The sequence below is a fragment of the Gossypium hirsutum genome, chromosome A07, assembly GCF_007990345.1.
Source record: "Gossypium hirsutum isolate 1008001.06 chromosome A07, Gossypium_hirsutum_v2.1, whole genome shotgun sequence".
NCBI lineage: Eukaryota > Viridiplantae > Streptophyta > Magnoliopsida > Malvales > Malvaceae > Gossypium > Gossypium hirsutum.
Window position 1 is genome coordinate 23,835,121 of NC_053430.1, and position 26,593 is coordinate 23,861,713.

At 38.0% G+C, this 26,593-nt stretch overlaps 1 long non-coding RNA gene across 1 annotated transcript; it reads right to left on the bottom strand.

Moving 5' to 3' along the window:
* Window positions 1-23,997: 23,997 nt before the first annotated feature.
* LOC107953171 (uncharacterized) lies at window positions 23,998-25,431 on the bottom strand. Its single transcript, XR_001699106.2, has 2 exons — window positions 24,623-25,431; window positions 23,998-24,232 (listed from the first exon to the last, which is right to left on the bottom strand). It is a non-coding gene; the product is annotated as an uncharacterized lncRNA (long non-coding RNA).
* Window positions 25,432-26,593: the final 1,162 nt, after the last annotated feature.

Here is a 26,593-nt window from a genome sequence, read left to right on the forward strand (position 1 = left end):
TAATGGAAATTAGATTCAACAAAAAAATATCTTAAATAATACTCATGCATATCAAGATTAGGCCAATTATTCAAGTGGACCATAATTGTAACCTCTCCAACCCAACCTAGACATTATGACTGAATTGTGAAGACCACATAAGCCACCAATGTGACTAAATGACACTATTGTACTTTGAAAACTTAGATACTCTCTTTTAAGAAAACTTGTGGTTTGGTCTTGTGTCAATTTGGAAAATGTTCTTTATTTGAGTCAACCGTTCTCAAGTCATTTTCTTAGAGATAGTGAGGTTTTAGAAAAACATGTTGTGCATCATTTCATCCAACAAAATTCTAACAACTTATGTTGCAGCGGAAAACTTAGTTTTAAAAAAAAATAGTTAAGTATCATGCATTGTCTGATTTCAAAACACATCTTTAAATACAATCAATGAAATAAGTATGCATGCATAAAACCCCAAAATGAAGAAAACCCCAAACCACAGTCCAAAAATCAAATAAACCTTAATAAAATTTTAAACAACATAAATGTTTAGTCCGAAGTCCATCGTATGTTAGCATGTCGGGTTCGATCCTAGTCTTGAGCATTACCAGAGATGTTTGAAACTATGGGGTGAGCTAACTAGCTCAGTTTGAGTCTAGAATAGTAAGAACACTCAATTATTCATACAGATAGCAATCGATAAATTAATGCAACAAAATACGTAACATAAAATATTATCATATGAGTGTGTCATGGACAGAATACAATGCAAAATGATTTCCTACCCAACCATCCGCTATACTCCACGAGTTCCCCAGAACCCATTTACCAAACTCCAAACATTGTGAGTTGTGGTCAATGTGGTTAAACCACCATTATAAACAATGTAGTTATACTGCCAATCAGTATGCAATATAACTCCATTCTTCTTATTACTCCCAGTGCAGTGCACTGACAACATTAATGCGACTTAATCTATCGTTGTTATTCCATGAAACTCCTCTGTCATCCACAAGATCCCACCCCAAGCACATGCATTATGCCATACAAGATACAAACAAGTACATGTTTCCATTACAATCACATTTTAGTAGCATGCTTTACACGCCTTCATTATACCATCCATTTCCATTCAGTGGTAACACTTATCAAGCGTTCGATTTCATAATCAATTTGATGAAATCTCACATACCTCAGATTCATAATTATTTCATAAGCAATTTAACATGCTAAGAAAGTAAATTTTTAGTGCATGTATAGCAACTTTTAGTTAGTTCATTCCATGGCATCTCACTCAAACATACAATTTGAACTTTCAAAATTTAATTCCATAATAATACATGCTATACAAACAACTAGAAACATTTAATAATCAACCAATCATGTTATATCATATCATTTTTATACAATCAGTTTTGCATTCACACAATTTGTCAGGGCTCGAAATGTATATGGTTCGACCACCTCTAAGTTACTTACTTAGTAATTTAATCAACATTGTCCAACAAGCTTAATTACCACATTAAATACTAAAAATTCATATTTATCATTTATTTTATTATGTAACGCCCCAAAATTCTTAGATTTGATTCTGTTAAAAATGTGGCACACAAGTGTCTTTGCTTCAGTGGTTAAGTGTTCTAGGTGTGTGTGTGAGGTCCTAAGTTCAAGCTCTAGCTTGGGAAAATTTTGGTATTTTTTATGAATAAAGCCTTAACTGGGTTCAATAGGCTTATATTTTATTGTTTGTTAAAGCATATAAGAATGGGCCTGCGGGTCTAGTGGTTAAGTAAATGTTGGAGTGTTGGAGGTCCTGTGTTCGATTCCCTGCTTCGGCTTTATTTTTGTGCTGTTGCGGGGAAGAGTTTGAGTGGGATTAGGAATCTGAGCAATGGGTAGTTAGTGGAGGCAATTAAGGAGAAAAATATTGGGGGTTATCAGTTTCAGTCAAGATTGATTTCTTTTCTCAAAATTCAGCCTTTCACCCTTGTTTCTCTAGTTTTGTTGCCATTTTTCCCTCTTCCCAATCCCTCCTTTTACTGGCCAATTTTTATTTCTAATCTTGCATAAAATCATTTTCTTTTTGTGGTTAAGTTTCTACAACTCATTGTTTTGATCTTTTTATCATGTTGGGGATATTCAAAGGACAGAAAACCTCTAATTAATGTTTTAGGGTGTGCAAAACTCGATTAATCGACTGAAGGTAATGTTTTTGTACTAGAGTGCTCGGGGGTGTCTTAGTTACAAATCTATACCAGGTGTGTACTCGATTGCACAAAAAATGAGGTTTCAGTGGAAGCTGAAACCCTCACTGTCAACACCACACGGGCGTGTGGTCACCTGTGTGGGAGGCCGTGTGATGAAACACGGGCGCGTGGTCGAGAAACTAAACCGTCCGCACTTGACATTGGCACAAGACACCACCGTGTGATGGACGGAGAGGCCGTGTGTGAGACACGAGCCCTACCATTTGGGTCGTGTGGGCCACACGGGCGTGTGGGCCCATACAAGTAAGCCATAAGGGCATATGGAATTCTGGGTCAGGCCGTGTGATCCACACGGCTAAGGCCAATTTGGGCCATGTGGGTAATAAACGCCAAATTATACATATTTTTACCCCAAATACTTAGCATATTTATGGATGTTTATTACTAGATTTGTGAATTTTGGTGCTCTTAATTCGGTTATTTCATGTTTTGTACTCAGGAGAGCACCAAGAGTCAAAAGGAGCTAAAAAGAGCAAAAAAGGGACAAAACGGACCAAATCGAGAAGATGACACGGCTTAAGCCTTGCCACACGGACAGCTCACACGCTTGTGTCTTTCGAGGGTGTCGACCAAGGCTTTCACGATTCACACGGCCTGGCCATTGACCCACACGGCTGTGTAAAATTTAATGGATCGAACACGACCTGGCAATCACGTCACACGGTTGTGGCACACGAGTGTTTCCCTTTTTCAAGAAGCTGTATTTTACACAGAAAAGGATACTTAGGGAGGAAGAAAGCCACTCCAGAGACTATCTAAACACCCTAAGTATGACTTAGAAAGGGGGTTTCCCTCTAGAACTTTTCTGGAGTATAAAACCACACGCCGGGAATTACTTGAAGGAAGGCAGACGATCCATCCCAAAAGCTGGAGCTACTCCAAGACTGAAGATCTCTCTCAGAATTCTTTCAGGGGTTTTAGAGTTTTCTTTATTTTTTGTTATTTTCATACTTTTGAGATGTACTCTTATTTTATTATGAACTAAACCCCTTAGATACCTAAGGGGGTTGAAACCTATGATGGATCTTGTTATTATTATCTGAACTGTATGATAAATACTTGATTTGTTCTTAATTATGTGTTCTTAATGCTTGAGTTAATATTCCGGGTATTAATTCATGATTTGATGTGCTTATGCAGAGGAGCAAAAGTCCCTGTCTAAGAGTAGATTTGGCATAATTAAGCGGAGTTGATCGAACGCCTAGAAATAGGTTACGAGATTTTTCCGGATTAGGGTGAAACCTAATATGGGAGTCCATAGATCGATTTACTGCTTCCCTAAGGGTTTTAATTAAGAAAGAGATTTCAATTAATTCAACTGAGGGTTAAACGTTATTAGTCTAGAAAGAGATAATAATATAGGTTAGGGAGTCTCACAGATCAAGTCAAGTGAATAAATTGTCTGGTTCAGAGTCAGATAACAAGTGAAATCTAGGTGGATTCCTCCTTGGGTGTCGTCTTTATCAATTACTTTTCTTCAAGTCTTTTTCCAAATTTTCTCTTTGCTTTAGTTTAATTAGTTTGGTTAATTAGTTTAATAAACAACCCCTCTTTATTTCTAGGTTAAATAATAAAAAGATAGTTATTACTAGTACTTTTGGTTCCCTTGGGAACGATATCCAAGTCTTGCCATTACTATACTATTGTTTGATAGATGCGCTTGTCTTTTCGTCGTGATAATAGTTAGTCTAGGTTTGATCTTCATTATAAATATTTATTACTTGTTATGAATCACGCAATCAAGTTTTTGGCGCCATTGCCGGGGAACTAAAATATTAGGAACACTCAATTTTTATTACTTTAGCCATTTATTTTTCTTGCAATTTGATTATTACTAATTAATTTACTTTTTCTTTCTCTTGGCAGGTTTTCCTAGTTTATGACAAGAAGAAACCCGTCAGGATCATTACTTTTTGATGAAGAAATCGATCGCACAGTTCGTAGAAACCAAAGAGAAATAAGGCGAAGCTTAAGATACATAGAGAACGAACAAGAAGATGATACTTAACCTCTAACCGAAGAGATGGCTGAAAACCAAGGCAATCAACCACCTCCTGCAATTACGGCTAATCAAAATCCTGCTCCACGTACTATGTATGATTATGCTAAACCTTCTTTAACAGGAACTGAATCTAGCATAGTTAGACCGGCTGTAGCTGCAAATACTTTTGAAATGAAACCTAACACAATTCAAATGATACAGCAGTTTGTTCAGTTTGATGGTTTGCAGGATGAAGATCCCAATGCTCACTTAGCAAATTTTCTAGAGTTTTACGATACATTTAAAATCAATGGCGTTTCTGATGATTCCATTCGTCTTCAGTTATTTCCTTTTTCATTGAGGAACAAAGCTAAACGGTGGTTGAACTCATTACCACGAGGGTCAATTACTACTTGGGAACAAATGACCGAAAAATTTCTACTAAAATATTTTCCGCCTACTAAAACGGCTAAGTTACATAATGATATTTCTTCTTTTGTGCAGATGGGTTACCTCTATGGCTGCAAGTTCAAACGTTTTACAATAGGGTGAATCCCTCAACAAGATAGATGATTGACGCAGCTGCTGGAGGAACCATCAACAACAAAACACCTGAAGAGACTTATGAATTCATTGAAAAAATGTGACTGAATAATTATCAGTGGCAAGTCATGAGGACTAAGCCAACAAAAATGGCCGGCGTTTATAACGTCGACTCAATTACTATGCTGTCAAATCAGGTAGAACTTCTCAATAAAAAGATTGATGGTTTACTTGGTTCTACGCAGGTACATCCAGTAATGAGATGTGACTCAAGTGGAGGAGGTGTGCATATAGAATATCAATCCTTCAATCCCACAACCGAAGAGGAACAAGTCAACTATATGGGTAATAATAACTTTAGATCTCAAAATAACCCATACAGTAATACTTATAATACAGGTTGTAGGAACTACCCAAATTTCTCCTGGGGTGGTCAAGGGAATCAAAAGCCACAAAATCCTCAGGGTTTTAAACAGCCACTTTATCAACAATAGAAGAAAACAAACCTTGAGGAGATGCTCTCAAAATTCATATCAATGTCAGAAACCCGTTTCCAAAATACCGAGACAGCACTTAAAAATCAACAAGCATCGACCCAAGGACTCGAAACTCAGATAGGCCAGCTATCCAAACTAATCTCCAAACGACCACAAGGTAGCTTACCAAGTAATACTGAACCTAACTCAAGGGAACACCTCAACGCAATTAGTACTCAAGATAAGGAAGAATTCATTGCGCCTGAGCCAGAATTGATGCAAGAAACTGTGGTGAGCAAAGGTAAAAGTGGGGTAAGTCATAACAAAATAGTGAATAAAGAGTATAGACCTCGTGTCCCATACCCTAACGGGACAAGAAAAGACCACTCAGATGAACAATTCGGTAAATTCCTCAAACTTTTGAAAAAATTACATATTAACTTACCATTTATTGAAGTTTTCTCGCAGATGCCAAATACAATGAAATTTTTAAAAGAGCTTTTAGTAAATAAGCAGAAGTTGGATGAAGCCTCACATGTGGAGCTAAACACAGTCTGCTCAGCTATTCTACAGAATAACCTACCCCACAAATTGAAAGATCCAGGGAGTTTTACAATTCCTTGCTTAATTGGTAGTTTAGATATAAGTCATGCATTAGCTGATTTAGGGGCTAGTATTAACGTCATGCCTTACAAAATGTTTAAGCAACTAGGTCTTGGGAAATCTAAACAAACTAGGATGAGCATTCAATTGGTAGATAAAACTATAAGATTCCCTAGGGGTATTATTGAAGATGTACTCGTGAAAGTAGATAAGTTCATATTCCCCGTTGATTTCGTTGTTCTAGACATAGAAGAGGATAATAACACCCCTTTGATTTTAGGGAGGCCTTTTTTAGCAACTGCTAAAACAATTATTAATGTTGGAAGAGGTGAGCTCACGCTTTGTGTAGGATACGACACGATCACCCTTCAAGCTCGTAATTCTAGCATCACATCGAACATTGAAGGTAATAGTCCACACCAATCTACTAAAACTAACAATATGACTTTGCAGAAATTGAGCTTCAAAGAAGTTCACGAGACATGTTCCAGAAATGATAGAGGACACATTCATAAAGAACGAAGGCTACGGATAGAGGAGCTAGACGAATGACGAGCACACAAACCGAGAACACATAATAAACCAAAACTACGCCAAAATAAGGCCGATACCTCTCCAAATCAACTTAAGGTTGGCGATAAAGTCTTACTAGATGCCGCAGATCCTCACATTGTCACTACCAAACCAAATAAGGAAATCCCTCTTACGGTACTCAGTATTTTTCCATTCGGTATGGTGGAGGTGAGTCATCCCAAGTTCGGCAATTTTAAGGTAAACAACACCCGATTAAAACCCTATTTTGATGAGATTGATAGTAGGAATGAGGAGTATAAACTCCTCGAACCACCCTGACCATTCACTAGAGAGGTAAGTCGAGCTTAGACTATTAATAAGCGCTTCTCGGGAGGCAACCCGAGCACTAACATATTTTGATTTCTTTATTTTTAATTTCTAACACTTTAAATCATTAACTTTATCTTTGAATTGCAAAGTTTTTCAGCACACACGGCCAGGCACACGGGCGTGCCTAAAGCTGTGGCCAAACAGGGGAAGAGATAGGGCCGTGCGATACGGCTGTGTGGAAGCAGGACATGATTTCCCCAAAACACGGGATGCGATAAATCCCCATGGCCGTGTGACATGGCCGTGGATGAACTTGATAGGTGAACACGGGCGTGGGATTAGAAAAACACGGGCGTGCCAAGGGCAAGGCTCGATTTTGTTTCTTCGACACGGGCGTGAGACACGCCTGTACCGTTAAGCCGTGGACAACAATACACAGGCATGGTACCCTAGCACACAGGCGTGGGAGAAGCGAACAAAGCTAGGCACGACCGTGCGACATGGCCGTGTGCCACACACGCCTAAGACACACGGGCGTGGGATAGTAGCCAGGCACGACTTAAATTGTAAAATTCGAAAAACACGAGCTCACCTTTAAAGCACACGAGTGTGGCCCTAGACCGTGTGGCCCTCCCCTATATAAGCAAACCACTGTTCATCTTCTTCCCCCTTTCAAAACCCTAGCCGAAATCTCCCCTTCTCCACTCCCTAACCCCTATTCTGGCCACCATTCCCCAGATTCTCATTTCCCCAACCCTCAAACCATCCTGAAATCCATTCCCCCTACATTAATCTTCACTTTCCCATCTCTTTTCCCTCTATTTTCCCTCCACACAGTTGTACCCCCACGCCACACGCCCGTGCTCGCCTCTAACACGCCCATGCGCCACCTTACAGCTGCTTTTGGTTCACTTTCTCACCCTTGTTTTTCCAATCTGTGTTGCTACATTGGTATTCTTTATGCCTTACACAGATATTGTTACTGTTACCAATTTGTTCTTAAAAATTTAGGAATTTGCTTTACTATTTTCTATATTTGAAATGTTAAAGCTACTAAATAGCATATACTAGTTTTAAGATTCTTGCTTAATTACTGAGGCATCTTTGATTCCAGTAAATGTTTCTGAATAGTCATATAAATTTTTCACCTTTCGCTTGATATCGTTAAATGTTAACACATCTTGGAACTACTGTCATAAGATTATATCAATGGTCATACATTTTCAGATACATTATGTCATCATCGAGAGGCAAGAAGGTCGCGGTCCCATCCTAAAAAAGATGTAGAGGACGGGGTTCTTCCTCGGTACGTGCTACAGCCAAAGTTCAGCACCTGTTCATTGAGTTTTCGCAAGCTTCACAGGAGGAGCTATTTCAGATACTACGCGCGCGACCCCTCACTATAGGTCGTTGCATCGATTGGGATGCCGTGGAGCAAGTCCAGCTAACTGATGCCATCCGCGCCCTCTTGTCCATAGACCCATGGGAACGGTTCTTTGCTATTACCGAACCCACTTATTTAGAGCTAACTTTAGAATTATGCTCTACTTTTCATCTACAAGTGGTGATGACGAACAATGACAACCCCGGCACCATTCAATTCCAATTAGGCGGTCTAGTTCACGCGATGAGTGTCCCAGAGTTTGGGGTCGCTCTGAGACTTCACACCGATGAGTTTATGGAGGAGGAGGACATGAATACACTACCACGCAATATCCACATTTCTCCCTCCTTGTGCTGGAAGGCTTTGGCACCAGTCTTTTCGGCTTACGACCCCAGCCGCTCGAAGGCCTCAGCTCTTGCCCCTTCCCTAACCTATCTCCATGCCATATTGGCACACACTTTGACCAGAAAGAGAGAGAACACCGGCGCCGTCAACACCCACGACGCCTACTATTTATGGTGTATGGCGAATGCACATGTGACTGACTTGGCATACTTTATCCCTTTCACCATTCGCCATCGACCGAGCAGCATCAGAAGGGAGTAATCTCTATCGGCCCCTACGTGACGTGCCTCGCTAGACACTTCGGCCTCCTCAACACCGTGGCCCATTCATCAGCGCTTACATTGATAGGTCAGATGTCCCCATAGGGCATCACGACTATGTTACACATGAGGATGATTGAGCGCCAACGTGGGACCGATCCTCCTCAGTACCGTCTCATTCATGCCATTGATGAGGAAGATCTTGAGGACGTTCTTGATGATGCCCCCCACAGCACGAGGAGCCTTCTACCACGCCACCTAGGGAGTGACCAGTTCATGCGGCTGCTTCATTGGCACACATTTTTGACCGACTCGCTTACTTCAAGCAGTATTGTACTACACAGTTCGAGATGATTCACGAGCGAGATCAACGACGTGATAGACAGATGGACGACATGCAGGCCATGATGCAGCAGTTGTGCCAACACTTTCACATCGCCGCTCCAGCGCCACCACCTGAGGGCCCCGCTGATAAGGATCATTGAATCCTCCTATCTTTTTATTTTTATTTTTATTTTTATTTTAATTTAATTATTTTCTTTTGAAAGACATATCTTTATTAGTAAATTTTACTTTCTTCATTTTTCTGGTCTTTCTAACAAGTAATCCCACTACGCTTTCTTCCACACCCACTCTTAATAAAGCTTTTCATGATTCTATAGACTTCCGGGCAAAGCTGTTAGGAATATCTTACGGAATGAGGAAAAAAATAAGAAACAATACCTCATGAGTGCCATGTTCAACGACCCAATTTCTTCATCTAGCAACGAACAATGGCATCTACCACTTTCCCCAAACACTCCAGCCTCAGAATCAAGCTCCGCATCCACAAACCAGGGAGTTTCACCTCTTTTCCTCTTATGATTTTCTTTATTTTGAACATTCTATCTTTGTACATTGAGGGCAATGTACATCTTAAGTGTAGGGGGTGAACATGAAAATGCTGCCTAACTTTTTCCATTATTCTCAAATCCCTGAATTTGGTCTTGTGCTTAAGTGATTTTCTCATAATATTGATCGAATGAATTTTGATTGATCTATAATTATTGTTGATATGTCATGAATTAGATCATGGGAATTATGTATGATTACTTGATTATAGGACATTAGAGAATCGAGCATGATAAATTGATATTTTAAGAACTAAAATTTTTAGATTATTTTCCTAAATTGAGGTATTATCTTGAAATCTTAAGTATACAGGAATGACATCACAAACCCAAATTTTTGGTGAGATTTTTTAGCCTTTTGAGCATATAGCTTTCTTTCTTGCTCACTTCTTTTGTAGTTTGAATATGTCAACATTGAACTGTTATTCTAAAACTTGCTTCAATTATACATGTCGAGATCACATGTATGATTTGATATACTGAGATGATAAAGACACTTAGGATTTAACCCACTTACTCCATAAAAAAGCCGTCTCACATAATTAAACCCTTAGTGAACCCCTTTGAGCCTACTAACCCTTTTTTATTGAGTAACCCTCATCATTAACCCATTAACCCATTATTGTTGAAATCCTCTTACTTAATTTATTTTTTTTCATCGAGATTAAATTTAATATTTTTACCTCACTATGTTCACCATTTTTTGTTACTGAATCATGAAGTATGATTTCTATATTATATTAACTTGATTTGTTCTTAAAAAAAACTCTGTATTATTATTGTAATCCTCAGCAAGTTAAAGTTGTCATAAAAACAAAAGAGAGTTCATGTAATATAGTTCTAGATATTTGTTTGTGATTTAGTAATTAAGTTTTTGATGGTGGGGTAATATATTGAAATTATCTCGATTCTAACATTTTTCTTTTCAACTTGTATCCATACCCGTAACCTAAACCCCGTTACAACCATGCAAAGACCTTTTGATTTGTGTATCATATCATTTACAAGTGGTGGAGATTTGATTTTCATGCAAGCCTATGGTAATAACTTCCCATGTTAGACAATCGAGTACTTAAACTTGAACCTTAAACACTTTGAGTGATTTGAATAAATCTTTAGTGAGGATGTCATCTCTTGTTTATTTAGGACTAAAGTTAATTACTTAGAGGAAGGAGATTACCTATGATTTTATTATCAAAATATTCGATTTAGATTGTTTGAGGCTCTTAATGCCCCTATAGTTGAATTCTCACTGTATGATTTTCCGTGGAATAATTTGTAACATTATCAGTAATGATTATGTGATTGAAAGGAATGAATTCGAGCAGTAAATGAGAGTTATTCTTGAGGACAAGCAAATGCTTAAGTGTGGGGGTATTTGATAAACGCCAAATTATACATATTTTTACCCCAAATACTTAGCATATTTATGGATGTTTATTACTAGATTTGTGGATTTTGGTGCTTTTAATCTGATTATTTCATGTTTTGTACTCAGGAGAGCACCAAGAGTCAGAAGGAGCGAAAAATGAGCAAAAAAGGTACAAAACGGACCAAATTGAGAAGATGACACGGCCTAAGCCTTGCCACACGGGCAGCTCACACGCCCTTATCTTTTGAGGGTGTCGACCAAGGCTTTCATGATTCACACGGCCTGGCCATTGACCTACACGGCCATGTGCAATTTAACGGATTGAACAAGGCCTGGCAATCACGTCACACGGCCGTGGCACACAGGCGTGTCCCTTTTTCAAGAAGCTGTATCTTACATGAAAAAGGATACTTAGGGAGGAAGAAAGCCAATCCAAAGCCTATATAAACACCCTAAGTATGACTTAGAAAGGGGTCTCCCTCTAGAACTTTTCTAGAGTATAAAACCACACGCCGGGAATTACTTGAAGGAAGCTAGACGATCCATCCCAAAAGTCGGAGCTACTCCAAGACTGAAGATCTCTCTCAAAATTCCTTCAGGGGTTTTAGAGTTTTCTTTATGTTTTGTTATTTTCATACTTTTAAGATGTACTCTTATTTTATTATGAACTAAACCCCTTAGATACCTAAGGGGGTTGAAACCTATGATGGATCTTGTTATTATTATCTGAACTGTATGATAAATACTTGATTTGTTCTTAATTATGTGTTCTTAATGCTTGAGTTAATATTCCGAGTATTAATTCATGATTTGATGTGCTTATGCAGAGGAGCAAAAGTCCCTGTCTAAGAGTAGATTTGGCATAATTAAGCGGAGTTGATCGAACGCCTAGAAATAGGGTTACGAGATTTTGCCGGATTAGGGTGAAACCTAATATAGGAGTCCATAGATCGATTTACTGCTTCCCTAGGGGTTTTAATTAAGAAAGAGATTTCAATTAATTTAACTGAGGGTTAGACATTATTAGTCTCGAAAGAGATAATAATATAGGTTAGGGAGTCTCACGGATCAAGTCAAGTGAATAAATCGTCTAGTTCAAAGTCAGATAACAAGTGAAATCTAGGTGGATTCCTCCTTGGGTGTCGTCTTTATCAATTACTTTTCTTTAAGTCTTTTTCCAAATTTTCTCTTTGCTTTAGTTTAATTAGTTTAGTTATTTAGTTTAATAAACAACCCTTCTTTATTTCTAGGTTAATAATAAAAAGATAGTTATTACTAGTACTTTTGGTTCCCTTGGGTACGATATCCCGGTCTTGCCATTACTATACTATTGTTTGATAGGTGCGCTTTCCTTTTCGTCGTGATAATAGTTAGTCTAGGTTTGATCTTCATTATAAATATTTAATACTTGTTACAAATCACGCGATCAGTGGGCCACACGGACGTGTAGGTATATACGGGTAGGCCACATGGGCGTGTGAGCCCAATTTTTTGAAATAATTCGTAAGGTTTCACGGGTCGCTTAAGTCGACTGTGACCTACTGTAGGGTCGGTAAGCATTACCTTGACCCTTGATTCTGTGATCTGACATGAGATGTATGTATTAAGCATGTTATTATTAGCTTGTGTATCTGACCGATTGTATGATTTTTTAAGTTGCATTATAGTATGTCATATTAGTATGTTGCATTGCATAGGGGGTTGAGTTGATGATATTTTAGAGGAAGTGTCTGAAAGGCTTTAAGTCTGTTATTTGGCAGCTCAGCTACATTATTCTATTTATGTGTCGCATTTCGGTACAGTATGGTGTGTAGGGTTGGGTGGGTTGATTATATCCCGAATTGATTCTGTGATGGGCTCTGGCCCCAAACTATATTCTGATGTAAGTTAGTATGCATGTTTATTTGTAGGAATTATACACTACGTTTGCGAAAACTCACCCTTTTTTGTTTTATCTATTCAGGTAATCCCCAGCCCTAGACGGATCGGAGCAACAGAGGACTCAGTAGTGGCCACACGGTTTTCTCTTCACTCGGACTGTTTTTTGTTTACTTATGATTTACTTTTTATTTGGGGAAAATTTGATGTAATTAAGACCATTATGGAATTTTGCATAATTTGGGATTTTGCAATGTTTTATGGTTTTCATTGCTAGTGGTAGGAAAATTCATATTTTCAAAAGGATCAAACGTTTTACTAAACTCCCACGTATACGAAAATGGTTCTAAAGCTTCCACAAAGTATGTCGCTTTGGAATATGGTTAATGGTTTGGAAATAAATGACACGATTCAGAAATTAACATAAGATAATGAAAAGTTGTGTAACCCGAGAAAGAGTTTTTTTTTCACATCGTTACGATTTCAGAAGCACAATCATGTGATATTGTCAGATTTGGCCATAACGTCTAAGTTAGGTTTGGGGTGTTACATTTAGTGGTATTAGAGCCAGGTTATAAAACTCAGCTGTGGATTTAGGTTTTAAAGATTTGTTTTAAAGAAATGATTTATAAATAAGTAGAAATATTTTTGGAATAAGTATGTTGTACAACGAGTCTCCGGAACCGATCCTATAAGTTCTTGAAACTCTGTTTAGAATTGTCTGAAAGTACGATTAGAATGTACTAAAACTACTTTAGGTAGTATATTACGCTGAAAACAATCTAAGTAGTGTAAACTGAAAACTGTAGTGAGACTACTACTTACGATAACCGACTCTGAACATTCTAATACTGTTCTGCATAAAATATCTGTTAATAAATATCAGAACTGTAACTAATGTATAAAACTATTAATACAGATAAATTCTTAATTATACGATGAGCACACGAGGTACTCGCAGACGGGATACTAGAGGCCGAGGCAGAGGCCGTAAGGGGCTCAAGCTGGGTCTTCATCATTTAGAAATCTACCTAATCTGGATACCAGCAAGACGCCGGTTTCACCTGCTATAGAAACTGGGTCTCATGATCAGACGACCAGGGATGACACATTATCCCAGGCTATGCTGAGGATATTAGAGAGGGTTACTAGGCCCAATATCGGATTTGGGGGCCGTGGGTCGATTACAGAATGACTCTGATCTAACAGGGCTCAGTTATTCAAAGGTGTCGCTGGAGTCGCCCCTAACGTGGCCGAGTATTGGATGGAGGCCACAAAGAGAATTACGGACGACCTAGATTTTACTACTGAGTAGAAGCTTAAAGGAACTGTATCTCTGCTTCGTGATAAGGCGTACCAGTGGTGGTTGACGGTTAAGGAGGGCACCTAGCCCGACCGACTGACATGGGATCTCTTTAAGGTAGCCTTCTAGGGAAAGTACATGGGAGCCAATTATATCGAAGCTAGGAGGTAGTAGTTCTTTAATTTCACTCACGGAGATTGTTCAGTGGCTGAGTATGAGGTCGAGCTCCTAAGGTTGAACCGTTATGTGTGAGGCATGGTAGCGACCGAGTATAAGCATTGTGTCCAATTTGAAGATAGTATCAGAGACAGTTTGTGAGTTCTGATAGCTCCGTAGAGGGAGCATGAATTTTATGGCCTAATTGAGAAGGCGAAGATCGCCGAAGAAGTAAAGTGTACTGAGCGCCAAAATCGAGACAGAGGTAAGACTAAGAAGGATTCAGAGCCCTCGAATTCTGAGATGAGTCCTAAGAAAAATGTCAGATCTGATGGGCCAGTGAGAGTTGGGCCTCTTGCTACATCTACTGAGGTGGAACTTTATGGACATTGTGGTAGACACCATCTGGGCGAGTGTTGGAGGACTACTGGGGCATGTTTGAGATGTGGGTTGACTGAGCACCATGTTCGAGATTGTATATTAAGGATCGATCAGATGCAAGCTATGGGTACTGGTACTGCGCTGCCACCGAGGGTAGTTCAGTAGCCATCTAGGGGCCAAGGTCAGTCCAGGGGTGGTAGCAACATGGGCTGAGGTCAGAGAGTACCGGGCAGAGGTACTGGGTATGCAGAAATGAGACAACCTGCACTAGTTTATGCTGCTTGTCGCCGTGAGGACCGAAATGCTGCGAATGTCATTACGGGTACATTTTTAATATTTGATGTACCTTATTTGGCATTAATAGACATAGGCTCTACACACTCATATGTAGCTAGTACCATGTCTAAAACCTCGGGGATTCCGGTTGAGAGTATTTCTAGTGAGGTGTGGTGAGTCCATTGGGGCAGTCTACTGAGTGAGAAAACTATTTAAAGACATTACACTAGAGGTCCAAGGGACAGTATTTCTGGCTAATCTAATGGAGCTTCCATTTGGGGAGTTCGATCTGATCTTGGGAATGGACTGGCTAGTTAAACATCGAGTGAATCTGGATTGTGCGACGAAAAGGGTTATCTTGAGGACCGAAGAAGACAGTGAGGTAGTGGTGATTGGGGAACAACGTGACTACCTGACTAATGTGATCTCAGCTTTGGTAGTAGAAAAGTTGGTTCAGAAAGGATGTGAGGCATTCTTGGCCTACATCAGTGTTTTTGATTCTGAGGACTCTTCGGTTAAGGACATTAGAACCGTGAGGGACTTTCCAGATGTATTTTCTGAGGAATTACCGAGGTTGCCTCCGAGCCGTAAAGTAAAGTTTAGGATTGAGTTGATTTCTGGTACAGCTCCGGTGTCTATTGCCCCTTACCGAATGGCATCGAAGAACTGTTAGACCGTGGGTTCATTCATCCCAGTGTGTCTCCATAGGGAGCACCTGATCTATTTGTGAAAAATAAAGATGGGACAATGAGGATGTGTATCGATTACCGTCAGTTGAACAAGTTAACGATCAAGAATAAGTACCTACTTCCGAGAATAGATGATTTATTTGACTAGTTCATAGGGTCTTCTGTGTTTTCTAAGATCGATCTACAATCGGGATATCATCAGTTGAGAGTAAAGGTGGCTGACGTGTATAAGACAGCTTTTAGGACTCGATATGGACATTGCGAATTCCTAGTTATGCCCTTTGGTCTGACTAATGCACCAGTGGCATTTATGGACTTGATGAACTGAGCATTTCAGCCCTACCTAGATCAGTTTGTAGTAGTATTCATCGATGATATCTTGGTGTATTCTAAGTTTGAAGATGAGTACGATGAGCATCTTAGAGTGGTACTACGGACTCTTTGAGAGAAATAGTTTTGTGCGAAGTTCAGTAAATGCGAGTTTTGGCTCCGAAAAGTAGCTTTTTTGAGTCATGTGGTTTCTGTTGAGGGGATTCGTGTTGATCTTTGTAAGATTGAGGTTGTATTGGATTGGAAACAACTAAAGAATGTGTCTGAAATCCGTAGCTTTCTAGGGCTAGCAGGGTATTATCGACGCTTCGTAGAAGGGTTCTCCTTGATCGCAGCTTCGATGAATGAGCTTCTGCGTAAGGAATTTCTTTTCATTTGGACTGGTTCATAGTAGGAGAGCTTTAATAAGCTCAAAACTGTTCTGACACAGGCTCCTTTTCTGATACAGCCTGAGCTTGGTAAAGACTTCGTGGTATATAATGATGCGTCGCATGTGGGTCTGGTTTGCATTCTGATGCAAGACAGTAAGGTGGTTGCTTATGTGTCTCATTAGCTCAAGATAAATTTGGAGTTGGCAGCGGTAGCCTTCGCTTTGAAAATTTAGAGGCACTATCTGTACGGTGAAAAGTGTATTATCTACACTAATCATAAGAGCCTCAAATATCTCCTCACCCAGAAGGAGTTGAATCTTTGGCAGCGTAGATGGGTTGGGCTGGTTAAGGATTATGACTGCACCATCGAGTATCATTCTAGTAAGGCCAATGTGGTAGCCGATGCGTTAAGCCGTTGGGTTATGACCGATCTAAGAGCGATGTTTGCTCAACTTTATTCAACGATGGGAGTCTGTTGGCAGAACTTCAAGTGAAACCGACATGCATTGATTAAAATAGAGATTTCGTTCCCATCAGGTTGAAAGTGGTGTTACTACAAATTTTGGGATTAATAAGGATGGGGTATTGTGTTTCTGCGGTCGGATTTGTGTATCAAATGATGAGGATTTGAGAATGTCGATTCTGAGGGAGGCGCATAGTAGCCCTTATACTCTACATCCTGGCGGGAATAAAATGTATCGAGATCTGTGAGAGTTGTACTGGTGTCTAGGGTTGAAGCGTGAAGTTACTGACTTCATTGCTCGTTGTTTGATTGTCAACAGGTTAAGGTTGAGCATCAGTTACCTTCGGGTTTACTGTAACCGGTAAAAATACCATTATGGAAATGGGAGCGAGTAACGATGGACTTCGTTAGTGGGTTGCCTCTAACACCCACTAAGAAGGATTCTGTCTGGGTCATCGTGGATCGATTGGCCAAAACTGCTCACTCATCCTAGTTAGGACAAACTTTTCTCTTCAAAAGTTGGCTAAACTTTACATGGCTGAAATAGTGAGACTTCATGGGGTACCTATCTCGATCATCTCTGTTAGGGATCCTCATTTCACGTCTCGGTTCTGGAAGAAACTGCATGAGGCTCTGGGTTCAAGATTAGACTTCAGTACTGCTTTCTATCCTCAGATAGATGGTCAGTCGGAGAGGGTGATTCAGATACTTGAAGATATGTTAGGAGCTGTGTGATTGACTTTTGAGGCAGTTGGGAGGACTATCTGCCGTTAGCCGATTTTGCCTATAATAACAACTTATAGTCTAGCATCCAGATGGCACCTTATGAGGCACTGTATCGTCGTAAGTGTCGCAGTCCCTTGTATTGGACTGAGTTAGATGAACGATGGGTTCTGGGTCCCGAGTTAGTCTCTAAGACTGAGGAGAAGGTTCGACTAATTAGAGATTGCCTGAAAGCAGCTTCTGACAGACAGAAGTCTTATGCTAATCTGAAGAGACATAAGATCGAGTATTCTGTGGGAGGCTTTGTGTTTCTGAAGGTCTCGCCATGGAAGAAGGTTATGAGGTTCGGTCGCAAGGACAAGTTGAGCCCTAGGTTTATTGGGATGTACCGTATTCTGAAGCGAGTGGGGCCAGTTGCATATCAGTTGGAACTACCTCTGGAGTTTGACCGCAATCATGATGTTTTTCACATTTCGATGTTGAGACGCTATCGCTCTGATCCTACGCATATTATTCCGGTGGAGGACATTGAGGTTAGACGAGATCTGACGTTTGAGGAGGAGCCGGTCTAGATTCTAGATCGTGACATTAAAGTTCTACGAAGGAAGTCTATCCCCTTAGTGAAAGTGCTGTGGTGGAATCATAGCACCGAGGAGGCCATTTGGGAGCCGAAAGACTCGATGCATCAGCAGTATCCTCACATTTTCTGATCAGGTAAAATTTTGAGGAAGAAAATTTCTTTTAGGGGGTGGAGTTGTAACGCCCCAAAATTCTTAGATTTGATTTTGTTAAAATGTGACACACAAGTGTATATATGCTTCAGTGGTTAAGTGTTTTGGGTGTGTGTGAGAGGTCCCAAGTTCAAGCTCTAGCTTGGGAAAATTTTGGTATTTTTTATGAATAAAGCCTTAACTGGGTTCAATAGGCTTATATTTTATTGTTTGTTAAAGCATATAAGAATGGGCCTGCGGGACTGGTGGTTAAGCAAGTGTTGGAGTGTTGGAAGTCCTGTGTTCGATTCCCTACTTCGGCTTTATTTTTATGCGGTTGCGGGGAAGAGTTTGAGTGGGGTTAGGAATCTGAGTAGTGGGTAGTTAGTGGAGGGAATTAAGGAGAAAAAGATTAGGGGTTATCAATTTTAGTTAAGACTGATTTCTTTTCTCAAAATTCGGCCTTTCACTCTTGTTTTCTAGCTTTGCTACCGTTTTTCCCTCTTCCCAATCCCTCCTCTTGTTACCAATTTTTATCTCTAATCCTGCGTACAATCGTTTTCTTTTTGTGGTTAAGTTTTTACAACTCATTGTTTCGATCTTCTCGTCGTGTTGGGGATATTTAAAGGACATGAAATCTCTAATTAATATTTTAGGGTGTGTGAAACTCGATTGATCGAATGAAGGTAACGTTTCTGTACTACAGTGCTCGGGGGTGTCTTAGCTACAAATCTATACCAGGTGTGTACTCAATTGCACAAAAAATAAGGTTTCGGCAAAAGTTGAAACCCTCACTATCGACACCACACGGGCTTGTGGTCGCCTGTGTAGGAGGTCATGTGATGGAACACGGGCGTGTGGTCGACAAACTAGGCCGTGCGCACGTGACACGGGTGTATGACACGGTCTTGTAACGACCGGAGAGGCTGTGTGCGAGACACAGCCCCGATCATTTGGGTCGTGTGGGCCACACGAGCATGTGGAATTTTGGGCCAGGCCGTGTGATCCACACTGCTAAGGCCAATTTGGGCTGTGTGGGCCACACGGATGTGTGGGCACATACAGGTAGGCCACATGGGCGTGTGAGCCCAATTTTCTGAAATAATTCGTAAGGTTGCACGGGTCGCCCAATTCAACTGTGACCTACCATAGGGTCGGTAAGCATTACTTAGACCCCTGATTCTGTGATCTAACATGAGATGTATGTATTAAGCATGTTACTCTTAGCATGTGCATCTGACTGATTATATGATATGTTAAGTTCCATTATAGTATGTCATATTTGTATGTTGCATTGTATAGTGGGTTGAGTTGATGATATTTCGGAGGAAGCGTCTGAAAGGCTTTAAGCTTGTTATCTGGCAGCTCAGCTGCATTATTCTGTTTATGTGCCGCATTTTAGTACAGTATGGTGTGTAGGGTAGGGTGGGTTGATTATATCCCCACATGGTGTGTAGGGCTAGAAGGAGATGGTGTGTAGTGGCTAGTGGGTAGGATTCTGATATACTGATCTGCATTCCATATCTGATTGGGCTGAGGCCCTGTTGTATATATATTTGATTCTGTATTTAAATGAGCTAAGACCCGAATTGATTCTGTGATGGGCTCTGGCCCCAAACTGTATTCTGATGTATGTCAGTATGCATGTTTATCTGTGGGGATTACACACTGAGTTTGCGAAAACTCACCCTTTTCTGTTTTATCTATTCAGGTAATCCCCAGCATTAGACTAATCAGAGCAGTGGAGGACTCATCGATGGCCACACAGTTTTCTCTTCACTTGGACTGTTTTCTGTTTACTTATGATTTAATTTTTATTTGGGAAAAATTTGATGTAATTAAGGCCATTACAGAATTTTGCTTAATTTGGGATTTTGCCATGTTTTATGATTTTCACTGCTAGTGGTAGGAAAACTCAGATTTTCAAAAGGATCAAACGTTTTACTAAACTCCCACGTATACGGAAATGGTTCTAAAGCTTTCACAAAGTATGTCGTTTTGGAATATGGTTAACGGTTTGGAAATGAATGACACGATTTAGAAATTGACATAAGATAATGAAAAGTTGTGTAACCGGAGAAAATGTTTGTTTTTTTCGCATCGTTGTGATTTCAAAAGCACTATCATGTGACATCGCCAGATTCGACCATAACATCTAGGCCGGGTTTGGGGTGTTACATAGTAAGTTAGCATTGACACCATAATTTTGAAAATTGCAGCACTAAATCGTAAAATCTACACTTTCCCTCCTAAGCCTTAGATGAGCCTCTATAAAAAATCAGCATTTAATATGATAATATATGATTAATGAACAGTCTTAAAACACCCAAAGCGGTTCTACCTAAGTAGTGTTACAAGCACAAAGTTTCAAATTTGAATTATCAAGCGGACTTACATTGTATTGATACGAAACGGCAGTGTGAACGGGATCCATAATCACTGCGGATCCGATATGTTTAAATCAGTACCTAAACATAATTAATACCCAAAAATCAGTAACCAAAAATCCTCCATCCAGACTTTAAAGAAATCGGCCAATTATTATCAAAGCGAAACAATGCAGGATCTCGCACAAATCTACACTTTGCACTACCCATTACCCATATCAGAGTTGTCTGATGAACATCTTGGTTAATTACTCAATTAGGAGCATCTAAATCAAATCCAAACAGGGAAAATACAAAAACTTACAATAGTAGGGGCGGCAACTGAAGAGAATGATGGTCCCAAAACAATGGTATTCTAAGGGGGTGGCAACACCATTTAAGACGACAGAAAGGGCAAAATTTGGAATGGCACAAGGAGGGATCTTTGGACAACCAAAAGGAAAAATTTTAAGGGATGAAATGAGATTTATTGGATGTAAGAAAATCAACAAAAAATCAAGACACAAAGTACAACAACAGAGAAAGAAAAATAGGACTTACAGGCACTGAATCTAGCAAGGGAGCGGGGGTGACAGTGAATAATTAGGGGGCTGGTATGGGCAACTTAGGGATGGATTTAAGGTAGTAAAAATGGCTGGTTTAGGGGTAAAAATAACTAGAAAAGTTTCTAGATAAATAAGGGTAAAAGTTTTTTAAAAAAAAGGCGACACAATAATGGTGAAATTAGAGAGAAAGGAAGAAACTTTGAGAGAAAAATGAGAGAAAGTAGAGGAGTAGCTAGGGTTGAAATAAATGACTAAAGGCTGAAAAATATGTAAAAAGTGGTATTTATACCTAGGTTACTAAGCTTGGGCGACACAAAAATAGGGGGAAGGAGAAAAGTTAGTAAAATTAAACAATTTTGTAAGGGAAGGGAATCAAGTCCTAGATCTAATTGCATTGTCTCCTTGTTTTCCTTAACTACTAAGCCAATTACTCATCCTTGAAACAAATACAACCTTTAATCCAAAATTTTGGGATGTTACAACTCTCCCCCCCTTAAAAAAAATTCAGCCTCAAAATTTACCTGATTCAAATAGATAAGGATATTGAAGTTGAATTGAGTATTCTGGCTCCCAAGTAGCCTCTTCAATGCCTTGATTCCTCCAAAGCACTTTAACAAAAGTGATTTGTTTCCTCCTAAAAACTTTGACCTCACGGCCTAAAATCTGAACATGCTCCTCTTCAAACATTAAATCTGGTCTAACCTCGATCTCTTCAATTGGGACAACATGATAAGGGCTAGATTGATACTGTATCAACATCGACACATGGAACACATCATTAATATGATTCAAATCAGGAGGCAACTCAAGATTATATGCCACTAGACCAGTCCTTTTTAGTATCTTATAAGGTCCAATAAACTTAGGTCTCAACTTGCATTTTCTACCAAATCTCAAAACTTTCGTTCATGGAGAGACCTTAAGAAAAAACTTGATCCCACACATTGAACTTGATGTCCTTATGCTTTAAGTCAGCATAAAATTTATGTCTGTCTGAAGTTGCCTTTAACTTTCCCGAATTAACCTAACTTTATCCTCCGTTTTCGTAACCAATTATGAACACCAATATTCAACCTAAAAACACCAATTTAGGTACTGGAATCCTAGCTATTAAGATTGTATTGAAAATCGACAAGGTGTGTAACGAAAATCCTAAAAAATAGCGAATGATGCGATGCTGAAAAGCCCACTATTGACGTCACAAGGTCGTGTGGGCCACACGGGTTGGGTTATGTGGGCCGTGTGGGCCACACGGACTTGTGGGCTATTTTTCTGTAAAATTTTTATTAGTGTTGTATTTAAAGTGCAATGCGATTTTAGACGCTTTGTAGGTTCTAAAATGTGATATGTATGTATTATGAATATGAATTCTGATAATCTATCTCTGTTTATATGATTTCTAAAAGCATGATTTTATAATATGATATGTTAGCATGTATGACATGTATTTATCTGATATCTTATTAGTATTGCATGAGCATTGGATGAGATATTGATAAGACGGAGGCAGTGTTGGCAGTTTGATAATTTACCTTATCTGGTGTCTAAGACCACATATCTGTTCAGGTGGCATTGCCACACTTGTTTGTTTCTGGTAGCTTGACTACACTGTTCTTAAAAATGACTTAAAGTGTGTGGGGTTGGATGGGTATTTATTACCTTAATTGGTGTGTAAGGATGGACGAAGATGGTGTGTAGCAGATGGGGGTAGGATTTGATTTTGTATTTAATTATGCATCTGATTCTGTAACTGAACTACAAGTGCATACCTATTTGTTAATTCATATGTTTTTGATTTACTTGTAGGGTTGAGTTTCACACTGGGCTAGTAAGCTCGCCCTTTGTTTTTATCCTTTTAGGTAATAAGCAAATATAAAACTAGTCGGCGTGAGGGAACTTGGGTTTGGATTCATTCGATAAATAGTTTAAACGAAGTTTATGATTTAATTTGGACTTTTCGGACTTTGGACTGTAAATCGTTTTGGACTTTTATTTTCGTTTATTTTTGTCTTGTTTTTTTCGGACTAAGAGGTATTATATTTCCATCTACAAAATGATCTGTTACAAAATAAACCACAAATTTCAAAATTTTATAATTTAGTACATTCCACTACTAAACGAGATGATTATTTAAATTGTTTCTTGTAATAAAGTAATGATTTTAACAAGGATTTTCGCTAAAACTGGAAGATGATTTATCAAGATTAACATTGATTTATCACACGATTTCAAATTCAAATTCTGAGTTTTCAAATGAGTTTATGTAATTCTTTAATATTTGGTCATAACGTTCAAACCAAGTGTGGAATATTATATTTTGTGTTTAATATTCGATCCTTATTCAAAGAAAGAATCATATTTTATGACTATTTATTTACTTCTTCTAAATAAAAAAATACTTTCACTTCTACTTTTTTACAGAATAAACTTTGCTCAAACAAATTTACTGGCTGGGGATATTTGCGTTATAATAGCTAGCCAGTTGTTCCAGGCCTGACTTCTGTGTTGGATGCTGTAAGGGTATGTTTTGTCATGCTCATGCATACAGTTTGGGCCATAGGCCTGCAGCAAAGTGAAAGGAAAATCAGCGATAGAACTTTGAAAACCTTACATTGGAATTTGGAACGGTTTTTTTAATTATTTATGGGATTTGTCGACTTTTCTTTATGACTTTGCATGAAAATGATACGGTTGCTCCAACCCAGAACCTGGTACCAGCATAGCATTAGAGTGGGAACTTGGTCTGTAGATTAGGAGCTACTAGTACTGGCTGGGGTGAAGATGATGTGGAGAAGTGGGGCCTATATGATGAGTTAAATTATCCAATGCAAAGCTCAAATAAGCTGGAAAAAGTCATTTTTTTCCCTCTGGTAACATGGATAAAATCCTTGTACAGGCCTAATTATGCCCGGCCCAAAACCAAAATACCCAAACCCAAATTACATCAGCTCAAACCACTAACTCTAGCCCAAACCAATAATAAAAAAACAGCAAAAAAGGAAAAACCCTGGTCACCCCCATGCCTTTTGCCACCCCACGCCTCTGCAAGCACCATTCCCTGGCACCTCCATACCCTGCAAAGACAGAAGCAGACCAAACATAATATGACAAAGATAAATAATATTTTCCTAATTTTGTAATCGGCTATAAAGCCGAGAAAACCGATTTTAAAAAGAGGGGAGGATACTAAAAAAGGGGATTTTGGATATACAAGAAATATTGTATTTTTATGAACAAACAAAGAAATCAAAAAGGCAGAATAGAACCTAAAAGGTTTTGATCTTTCTTGTTATTTGTTTCTCTTCATTTTCTTGTTTGCTTTTATTTATTGTTTAAATACGAATCTAAAAAAATCAAAAAGAAAAGGAAAACGAAGCCTTATCTTCGCATACGAGCCATCAGAGACCATCTCTTCTTCGTCGAAATCGAAGCTTGAGATAGGTTTTCGGGGCTAAAAATCTTACCTTTTGGGAGAGGTTTAGAGTAAGAAAACAAAACGTCTCCATGGTGAGCTATCATCCATCGGTTTCAATGGTGGAAAGTAGCAATCGAGTGATCGAAAAAGGAAGGGGAAAGCCTCAAAAATCTGCTGTTTTGAAACCCTAATAATTGGGTCTTTTATTTGTGGCTGAAAGGGAGAACAATCTGCCATTCAATGGCTTTTAATTTTGGGAATTAAATGAAACAATGCCGTTTCAGTTATTAAGGATGCGTGCCTATTGTTCAAAATGGGTCAATTGCGTGTCTGGTCCTCCCTTTTCGCGTAGTGATTCAATTGGCTTCCATTTGTTTTGTTTTTTTTAAAAAAACTTCGGCATTTATAATTTACGTGCGTTTCGTTTTAGTCCGTAATGAAACGCAGTGTTTTGGGGCCTGGAATATTTCCAGTTTTAGTCCTTGTATATTTGTGCACATTACGCGTCGGTCCTTATTTTGTTACCCGCAGTTTATTATATTTATAAATCATCCTTTTATTTTAATGTGATTTCAGTTTAGGCCCTCTCTTATTTTTATTTTTACGACTTATTCCCTTTAATTTCATTTCACTTTCGAATCAATCCTTATTTTATTATAGTTTATATTTGAAATTCCGTTTTAATTCAGATTTAACCTTTTATATAATTTCAGTCTTTTTTTATTTTGTTATTCGTTTGTATTATTCTTTATTATATATATCTATTTCTCATTGTCTCATGTTTCATGTTAAAATTTATATTAATTATATCGATACATTTTTGTTCTGTCGTCATCATTACACATATGTCTTAGTATGGGTTTATTTATTTACCTTTTTATGTATACGTTATTTTTATTATTGTTGCTGTTATCATTTTTAAATATTTCGCATGATTTGTTTACTTATTTTATTATTATATGCTTTCCATTTTACTTTGTTTCTAGTTTACTTTATTTTACCATTCATTTAATTATATCCTTTTTATAATTTTAAAACTTTAGATTTTATTATTATATTATTATTTTTCTTAATCTTTACATTTTTATTCCCATTATTATTATTATTATTATTATTATTTATTAGTCTATTTATTTTTTTTTTCATTTGCTTGTTATTATTATTTTTTTAAACCTTTTCTAATAACTAAAGTTCATTTATTTTCTTTTCATGTATTCTTATATTTTATTACTATCGTTATTATTTATTTACATATTTTATTACAAATTTTTTATACATATATATATATATATTTCAAATTACCTTACGAACAATGTATTTAAATTTGTTTTTACTAATTGTACATTAAACTTACTTATTTTATCTATTTTATATATTGATCAACAACCTTTATACGTTATTTAACTTAGATATTATTATATGTATCATTTGTTATAAAACCTTTTTACATACTAGCTATTTTGAAAATTCTTTATTATTTTATAATTACTCATTTTAAGTTCTATAGTGTTCATTTTAAACTGTTTTAACACATATTACCTTGAACTATTTTAAGATTCATTTATTTATTTTAATCTTTTTATAGATCGTTTTTGGAATTGATTATGTTTTTATGAATCAGTTATTTTCAAATTTTGATATATATCGTGTACCTTAAACTTTTTATACATATTTTATTGTTATTTATTTTAGACCTTTCATATGTTATTTTAGATTGTTATATGTTTATTTTAATTCGCTCATTTTACTTTAAATTGTTTCGTATATTGATTATTTTAAATTGTTCTATACTACTCATTTAAAATCGCTTTTTATGACATCTTCTTTCAAACTTGTTTTTATGTATTATTTATTTGAAATTGTCTCATCATTTATTTTAAAGGGTTTCATGTTGTTTATTTCATTCTTTTAATTATTAGTGTTGGTCTTTTAAATGATGTATGTCGAGAAATTATTGCCATTACGTGTTCTTTAATTTGTTTATTCATGTTCACATTAGTGTCATTCACTAGTAATATTC